This window comes from Saccopteryx bilineata, chromosome 4 (genome assembly GCF_036850765.1).
Source record: "Saccopteryx bilineata isolate mSacBil1 chromosome 4, mSacBil1_pri_phased_curated, whole genome shotgun sequence".
NCBI lineage: Eukaryota > Metazoa > Chordata > Mammalia > Chiroptera > Emballonuridae > Saccopteryx > Saccopteryx bilineata.
Genome location: NC_089493.1, coordinates 254,936,203 through 254,945,831, shown reverse-complemented (window position 1 = coordinate 254,945,831; position 9,629 = coordinate 254,936,203).

Sequence of the window (9,629 nt, the reverse complement as noted above, 5' to 3'; positions counted from 1 at the left end):
TGATGCTTCCTGCTCCTCTCCCCTTTTCTCTCTCTCTCTCTCTTTCTCTCTCTCTCTCTCTCTCTCCCCCCTCTAAAATGAATAAAGTCTTTAAAAAATAAAAATGATCTGTTTAAAAAAATGTGCTAAAAAAACTGGAAGTTTTATGTAGGCTAAATTAAGAGATACTTTACATTCTTTAATTTCTATATTGTTTTTACATTCCCTTTTATTGATTGGCCTAAATGAATTAAAAGTCAGTGTCTTCAAAACAGAGCATTTTAAATAAAAATGACATGAGGGTGAAGTGAGGAGGCACTTATGACATGATACTAAATATCTTATCTGTTCTGTTTTTCAAGAGAGTAACTGGAAGTTTTGATATCAAGTAGTGAATGAGATATGACATTCAGAGCAAATGGTGCTGGTTGCGGATGCTGGTAAGTGCTGATTTTTATAAGAGACAGGTCTAATAATAACTATAAGCATTTTCTGTTTCATTCAGCTTTAAAGAGCCTCCTGAGCTAAGTGTTTTGCAAAGCAGCAAACATTACTGCCCATGTACTACTTATGATAATCACTTTAACATGATTTTGTGTAATCATTTCTAGGTTATAAAATGCTGTAATCTCTAATACTATAAGGTCATCTAAAATTATGGCTAAAAATATACACAATAATTGCCCACAATTCCAGAACTTATTCCCCAGCCAGAAGGGGTTATGAGAATGGATTTTTTATCATCCCTCTTCAGTTACATTACCTACCACATACTATTGATATATTCTCTAAATAACTGTATCTGTTGAAATACTTTATTTCTTGGGATCAGATGCCAGTATCTTGCTTTAAATAATTTTTAACCATTTCCTCAGGCAAAGCTTTTATATATGGTAAGATTTTATTTCACATTTTATGAAAACATACTTTTTAGGGAAAGAAAACTCTGTGTTCTCACATTTTAAATGTTTATGTTAGAAACATCTATCTTTAATTCATGATTAGCTTTAACTAGTTACCACTAACTTATTTTTAGGTTTGCCCTCCATTCAATTAATTCAGTTTGCCAAACATTTACTGAATATCTTCTTGAGGCAAAGCTTTATAATGTTCATGAGATATGAGCTATTAGGGTTACAAATGTGGAAGAATAAGGATATACTGCCCAGTGTTCAAAGTGGCCAGTAAGTTTTTTTTTATGAGCAAATTTTGTTTGTTTATTTAATTTTTTTGTGTGTGACAGAAACAGAGAGAGAGACAGAAAGAGGGACAGATAGGGACATACAGGCAGGAAGGGAGAGAGATGAGAAGCATCAATTCTTCATTTTGGCTCCTTAGTCTCCTTAGTTGTTCACTGATTGCTTTCTCATATGTGCCTTGATGGGGGGGGGGGGGGTGGCTACAGCAGAGCGAGTGACCCCTTGCTCAAGCCAGCAACCTTGGGCTTCAAGCCAGCAACCTTGGGCTTGAGCCAGCGACCTTGGGCTTCAAGTCAGCAACCTTTGGGCTCAAGCCAGCAACAATGGGGTTTCTAAAATGGATCCTCTGCATCCCAGTCTGACACTCTATCCACTGCGCTACTGCCTGGTCAGGCTATAGCAAATTTTGATTGGTTACTAGGGACTCTCAGAAGTGCCATGTGGAGAAGAAATCTAGGTTCCTAGTCAAGGTTAGCAGACAAGACTGTCACCATCAGAATGACAGTTCTAGGGTGGAAAAATGGCAAATTTTAACCTAAAAATGATGAGAAAATTTAGGAAATAGTATCATTATTTCTCAATTGTTTCATAAAGGAAGTAACTATAAATTAGGCCTTAAAAAAGAAGAATTTAGCTATCAGAGATTGGAGAGTGGTGTCCCAGTAGAGCCCAAGCTCTGCGTCGATCAGGCGTCCCTGATTCGACTTCTCCATGCAGTGGGACCCTCTTGCTGCTATATCAGCAGGGCTGGCAGCCTCTTCGAGACTACTCGAGGCGGCTATGAGGATTCTACTTATGAGTGCAGACATTAACTGCCACTGGAGGAAAAGCACAAGACAGACACACAAAGTTAGTTGCAAGAATCACACAGGCAATTTATCAGTCACAAATCCTTTTGGCGTGCCTGGGTACAGCTTAAGGGGGCCCCGTTGGTGTGCTCCTCTCAGCTGTCTTTGGTCAGAGCGCAGAGCGGCCTGGAGACAGTTCACATTCATGTTGGAGTCTGGGCAGCTACCTCAGCAGGGGGACCCTCAGCTTTAGTACCTTTTCTGGCCAAGACCTTTTAACAGGTGTCAATCTATAGGATTATCACCTCAAACCACCTTTTTGGGAGTTCCTCACTGGGAGCCCTTTTAATGTTAATCTACGAAATGTTATATCAAGCCACTTTTAAGATGTTCCTAGGGAAGCTTCTTGTTTATGTTAACTTACAGAGTTATGACATCAAGTCACTGCTTATCTATGTATAACTTCACACACACACTAACTGGACCCTGCTTGAAAGTCAGTTTATCACATCTGCACACACTATATTAATTCCTATCCAGATGGCATAACTTTGATTTTCTTAATTAATTTTAATAATATATCTTAATTACTTTTATATATCTTCCATATTTTTTTATATTTCTATATATTTAATTATTATAACATTATATTACTACAACAAGGGGAAAGGACATCCTACACCTGTGATGGCGAACCTTTTTATAAAAACCGCCCACTTTTGCAGTGCTGGTAACCTGGTCCCTCCCGCCCACTAGTGGACATTCCAGCTTTCATGGTGGGCCAATCGCGGCGCTGTTTGGTTGCTCTGCTACCACCCACCATGAAAGCTGGAATGTCCACTAGTGGGCTGAAGGGACCAGGTCGACTAGCACTGCAAAAGTGGGCGGTTTTTATAAAAAGGTTCACCATCACGGTCCTAGACAATAGGAATCTGGAAGATCAAGATGTAGACATAAGCAATCCAGATCAGCCAATAAGCAGGAGCAAAGTTTGCACAAACAGATATTGTTAGAGACAAGGTTGGAAAGAATATAAAGTGACTTCAGAAGGAACAAAAACATTATCTCATGAAATATCAAAGTGGCTGGGCTTGGCATTTTATATACTTGTATATCAGACCACAGTTCTTGCGAGCTTCAGAGATTCTACTCTTTATCTTAAAACAAAAAACAAAAAACAACCCGGCCCTGACTGGCTGGCTCAGTGGTAGAGTGTTGGCCTGGCCTGTGGATGTCCTGGGTTTGAATCTCGGTTAGGGCACAGAGGAGAAGTGACTATCTGCTACTCCACCCCTGACCCTCTGCCTTCTCTGTCAATCTATCTCTTCTCCTCCCGTAGCTGGGGCTCAATTGGAACAAACTGGTGCTGGGAGCTGAGGATAGCTTCATGGCCTTGCCTCAGGTGCTAAAGTAGCTTGGGTGCTGAACAACAAAGCAATGGCCCAGATGGGCAGAACATTGCCCCATAGGGGGCTTGCCAAGTGATCCTGGTTGGGGCACATGCAGGAGTCTGTCTCTCTGCCTCCCCACTTCTCACTTAAGAAAAATAAAAAATATATACTCAAAACGTATCTTACTAACATATTATAACAATACTATCATAGTGAAAACATTGCTGCCTGTTGGGCAGATAAAATATATTATATTTTAACTGACTTTGTTAAAGATGGTGCTGCCCATGTGGAAGCCGTTGCCCAGGTGATATTAATGTGTGTTGGGGGCGAGCTGTGGGCAGGCAGGATCTTTGTAGCCTGGGGCTTGGTTTTAGGACTAAGCCTTTCCCACCCTTTTTGATGTGGGGTGGTACAATCCCATCATACCTCAGATAAGTGACTTTGTATTAGAGACTTCCCTATTTTGTATATTGGATTAAAGGTTTTGATAGCTTGCTCTCTCAGTTCCTGAGATTAGCATTAGAGGAGAGAGCAGAGAGAAGAGCAGAAAGAGGCCACGTGGAGGAGGCCAGGAGAAGCAGCCAAGATGGCGGAGTGTTGAGTGGGAAGCCAGTTTGTGCAGAGTTTGTGCAGGGAGAAGGAAGGAGATGGGGAACTGTAAATCCAGAAGCCACGGCCACTATCACAGCCGCCTGGCCCATGCAGGTTCGCATTGGATTCGGACAGTTGGTAAAGAAACAATGGAGCCAAAAACTGATGGGCCATCTTCTTTAATTCTAGCTTGCACCCGGCGGGCAAGTAAAAACACACACTGGGCTCCAAAACCCACTCACATTCAGTGCTCACAAAGCTACTGACTTAATCTGAGTTTCCTAGAATCAAAGGTTTCTAGCTCACCAGCCTTATTCACCTCTGTTCCCCATCTCCTTCCTTCTCCCTGCACAAACTCTGCTCAAACTGGCTTCTCACTCAGCACTCCGCTATCTTGGCTGCTTCTCCTGGCTTCCTTCACATGGCCTTTCTCTGCTCTCTGCTGTCTCCTCTAATGATAATCTCAGGAACCAAGAGCCCAAGCTCCTGTTCTGCCCCCATTTTATAGTGTAGAAATCAAAACCTTTAATCCAATATACAAAATAGGGAAGTCTCTAATACAAAGTCACTTATCAGAGACATGATGGGATTGTACCACTGTTGGGCAGATAAATTGTATTATGCTCACTTTGTTAAAGATGGTGCTGCCCACGTGAGGCCGTTGCCCAGGTGATATTAATGTGTGTTGGGGATCGTTGTAACCTGGGGCTTGGTTTTGGGATTAAGCCTTTCCCACCCTTTTTGATGTGGGGCGGTACAATCCAATCATGCCTCAGAGAAGTGACTTTGTATTAGAGACTTCCCTATTTTGTATATTGGATTAAAGGTTTGGATCTCTACACTATAAAATAGGGGCAGAACAGGAGTTTGAGCGCTTGGCTCCTGAGATTAACATGACAGGAGAGAGCAGAGCAGAGAGCAGAAGGAGGCCACGTGGAGGAGGCCAGGAGAAGCAGCCAAGATGGTGGAGTGCTGAGTGAGAAGAGAGTTGGTGCAGAGTTTGTACAGGGAGAAAGAAGGAGATGGGGAACAGAGGTGAATAAGGCTGGTGAGCTAGAAACCTTTGATTCTAGGAAACTGGGATAAGTCAGTAGCTTTGTGAGCACTCAATGTGAGTAGGTTTTGGAGCCCAGTGTGTGTTTTTACTTGCCCGCCGGTGCAAGTTAGGATTAAAGATGATGGCCCACCAGTTTTTGGCTCTGTTGTTTCATTACCGCCTGTCCGAATCCAATGCGAACCTGCATGGGCCAGGCAGGCAGCTGTGATGGTGGCCAAGGCTATTGACTTTATGTAAGGACCAAGAAAAAATCAAAATGTTAGATTCAGGAAAGTGTGCTGGGATTGCCAGAGTGTAGGAGCAGAGTCAGGGAGGTAATGATAGGGACCCTGTAAGGCTGAGAAAAAAGAAAGACAAAAGTTTGCATTCCATTGGTTAAAGACCCTTATCAGAAGTTTATGTTTGAAATTCGCCAATGACCCAGCCCCTGTTGCTATGCTGTGTGTGCCCCCCCTTAGTGAATAGGTAACCACCACATCTGCTTCTGTATAATGCTTGCTTACTTAGGATATATAAGGACCTAGCTGTAAGCGCCAGGCGCGATTCCCGTTTGTAGCTCCTTGTGGGTATGGTGTCTCCGGACACCTGGGAATTTGCCCCTGCACAGGTTAAACTGGCCAATAAAGAAACATCTATACTCCTGAAAGTCTCCGATGTCTGTTCTTGTACCCGGTGCATGCTACATCCTGGGGGCTCATCTGGGATCTCGCTCGGTGGAGTTTTTGGGTCAGAGACTGGAGGGACAGCTCGAGTAAGTATTTACTGAGGATCCTCATTTGGTGTGACTTTTAGGCTCCGGAGCATATAAACCTGAGGTAGTAGGTGGGATGCCGCTGGTAACCTACCCAGGGCTTTCAGAAGCGGGATGCCGCTTTCTGAAAGGAATTGTTAACTCTAGAAGTGACTGGTCACATTAGGAATTTTTGTGCCACACTGCGCTGCATTTTGTCTGAGCTTGAATGACTGAGTTGAGTGTGAGAAAATCTTTTACTCTTGTTATACTGCTTGTTGGTGGTAGTGTGTTGTCACTTGTTCTGTTAATTCTTGAATGTTTAGGGGAAGACAGAGCAGGATACAGAAGAATGGGACAACAGGAGTCCATGCCCAGTTCCCCACTCGAGTGCCTGCTGAACAACTTTTCTGACTTCCAGAAGAGGGCCCAAGGGTACGGAGGGCCACCTCCAGATCAAGAAACCCTCTGGACCTTAAGCCAGTTAGAATGGCCCACCTTCAACGTAGGGTGGCCCACTGAGGGCACTTTTGATCTCCCTATTGTGTTTGCCGTCAGGGCCATTATCTACCAGGTGCCCCATCCAGACCAATTTTTGTATATAGACGTGTGGATTGATATCATGACTGAGAAGCCAGGTTATATCAGGAAATACATAAAGGATAGCAAGAGAGAGAGAAAGGCAGTGTGCCTTACTGCAGATAATCAGCAGGAAAAGGCAGCAAGAAGGAAAATCCCCCGGCACAGCCTACCGTGCCATCATCTAGACTTTAACCTGTTTTGCCCGAGCTGCTGGAGGATCACCTAGACCCGGTGAATTTTCCTCCACCCTATCGGCGGCAGGAGGAACCTGATTCTTCGTGGCAAGAGGTGAGCGGGCTTTCGAGTCCGCCTCACACTCGAGGAGCGGGGTTTACAGGGCGGGAGGCGCCGCCATCTTGCCTCCTTCGGTGGGAGGCGCTGCGGGGAACACGGCCATCCTGCCGCTCCGGGAGGCGCCACCAGCACCGGATGCAGGTCCCCGTGCGCCACCCCGTTTAATCTATGTGCCTTTTTCCTCCAGTGATGTGTATAATTGGAAACATCAAAATCCTCCCTTTTCTGAGAAACCGCAAGGATTAATATCCTTGCTTGAGACCGTTTTTAGGACCCACCAGCCAACGTGGGATGATTGTCAACAGGTCTTCTAAACTCTTTTTACTACAGAAGAAAGGAACAGAATAATGAGAGAAGCAGCAAAGGCTGTTTTAGAGGATGGGGGAACGGATGTGGAAGTCGAGAATGTCCTTCCTAAACAACCCCCAAATTGGGACCCAAATACTTCTGGGGGAAGGAAGGCACTCTGCCAGGCTCTGTTACGGGGCTTAAAGGCAGAAGCCAGGAGACCCACTAACTTCAGTAAGGTAAGTGAGGTTATCCAGGGAAGGGAAGAGTCCTCTGCCGCATTTTTAGAGCGGCTAATAGAGGCCTACCGGGTTTATACCCCCATAGATCCAGAGGCTGAAGAAAATCACAGGCTAGTGAATATAGCCTTTGTGACGCAAGTTGCGTCAGACATTAGTAAGAAGCTTAAGAAGTTAGAAGGATTTGAAGGGAAAAATAGAAGCGAGCTGCTCAAAATAGCTGAGAAGGTATACATAAATAGGGACGACCCAGACTTAGGGAGAGCGGCCGTCAAAATCCTTCTTGCCAGCCCCTTCTTGCCACTCATAAGTCTAAAGGGAAAGGAAAAGGGAAGCAGCAACAATGAGGCAAGGAAAGAGGTCAACCACGAAAGTGAATAGACAAAGACCAGTGTGCATACTGCAAGAAGAAAGAACACTGGAGGAGAGAGTGCCCAAAGTTACGGGCCAACAGCTAGAAGCCAAAGCAAGCCCCAGAGGTCTTGCTCCAAACCTTAGACTAAAGGGGCCAGGGCTCCATTTCCGTCGGCTCTCAGGAGCCCATGGTCACCTTAACAGTCGAAGGAAAGCCAATAGACTTCCTAGTTGACATGGGAGCCACCTACTCAGTTCTGAAGAAACCACAGGGCCAAATACAGAAAGAAACTCCAAAGATAGTAGGGGTAACAGGCAAAGCAGAAGCTTACCCACGGGCCACTGCAAGAATTACTAATTTGGGCCGAGGCACTATCACCCACTCATTTCTAGTCATTCTAGATTGTCCTTATCCTCTCATGGGCCGAGACCTCTGGCAGAAACTTCAAGCCACGATCACCTTCAAGCAAGATGTTAGATTCAGGAAAGTGTGCTGGGATTGCCAGAGTGTAGAAGCAGAGTCAGGGAGGTAATGATAGGGACCCTGTAAGGCTGAGAACAAAGGAAGATAAACGTGTGCATTCCATTGGTTAGAGACCCTTATCAGAAGTTTATGTTTGAAATTCACCAATGAGCTAGACCCAGCCCCTGTTGCTATGCTGTGTGTGCCCCCCTTAGCGAATAGGTAACTGCCACATCTGCTTCTGTATAATGCTTGCTTACTTAGGATACATAAGGACCTAGCTGTAAGCGCCAGGCGCGATTCCCGTTTGTAGCTCCTTGTGAGTACAGTGTCTGCGGACACCTGGGAATTTGCCCCTGCACAGGTTAAACTGGCCAATAAAGAAACATCTATACTCCTGAAAGTCTCTGACGTCTGTTCTTGTACCCGGTGCATGCTACACTTTACACTGCCCAACAGATTCTTTCTAGTATCTTAAATTTCCTTCGAGAAACTGCTCCCCTCTACTCAGTCACATTTATATTGGAGTGATGGTTTCCCCTATTCCAGGAGAAAACTAAATAACAGGTCTTAATTATCTGGCAATGTAATAGGGTCATGATGGGCCTTTAACCCAATTAGAGCAAAGGAGACATGGAGACAGTGATTAGGTGTAAAGCCAGTAGCCAGGGCTACCATCACAGCTGCCTGGCCCATGCAGGTTCGCATTGGATTTGGACAGTCGGTAAAGAAACAATGGAGCCACAAACTGGTGGGCCATCATCCTTAATTCTAGCTTGCACCCGGCGGGCAAGTAAAAACACACACTGGTCTCCAAAACCCACTCATTCAGTGCTCACAAAGCTACTGACTTAATCTGAGTTTCCTAGAATCAAAGGTTTCTAGCTCACCAGACTTATTCACCTGTGTTCCCCATCTCCTTCCTTCTCCCTGCACAAACTCTGCACAGACTGGCTTCTCACTCAACACTCTGCCATTTTGGCTGCTTCTCCTGGCCTCCTCTACTCTCTCCTCTCTAATGCTAATCTCAGGAACCAAGAGAACAAGCTCCTGTTCTGTCCTCATTTTATAGTGTAGAAATCAAAACCTTTAATCCAATATACAAAATAGGGAAGTCTCTAATACAAAGTCACTTATCTGAGGCATGATGGGATTGTACCACCCCACATCAAAAAGGGTGGGAAAGGCTTAGTCCTGAAACCAAGCCCCAGGCTACAAGGATCCGGCCTGCCCACAGCCCGCCCCCAACACACTTTAATATCACCTGGGCCACGGCTTCCATGTGGGCAGCGCCATCTTTAACAAAGTGAGCATAATATATTTTATCTGCCCGCATTAGGTTTTTGAGAATGAGGAGTATTCACAATTTGGTGATGTAAGGATGTGGAGCTAGTCATTTCTATAGCTATTTTGGTATCAGAATGGGAGATAATCTCAACTAAAGCCAAAACAGAGGACAGAGTTGAGATTTGGAGATAAACTGAGCTCATAGAACATTGCATAACTCCCTAGAGCAAGTTATCCCTGAAGCTAAAGTAGTCCCTGAGCCTGCAGATATATAAACAAATATAGCTTTTTTTTAATTAACCAGTTTGAGTTAGATTTTCCTTCATCTGCAACAGAAAGAGTCCTAATTTACAGAATAGTTTTAAATCATCGTAATTTTATATT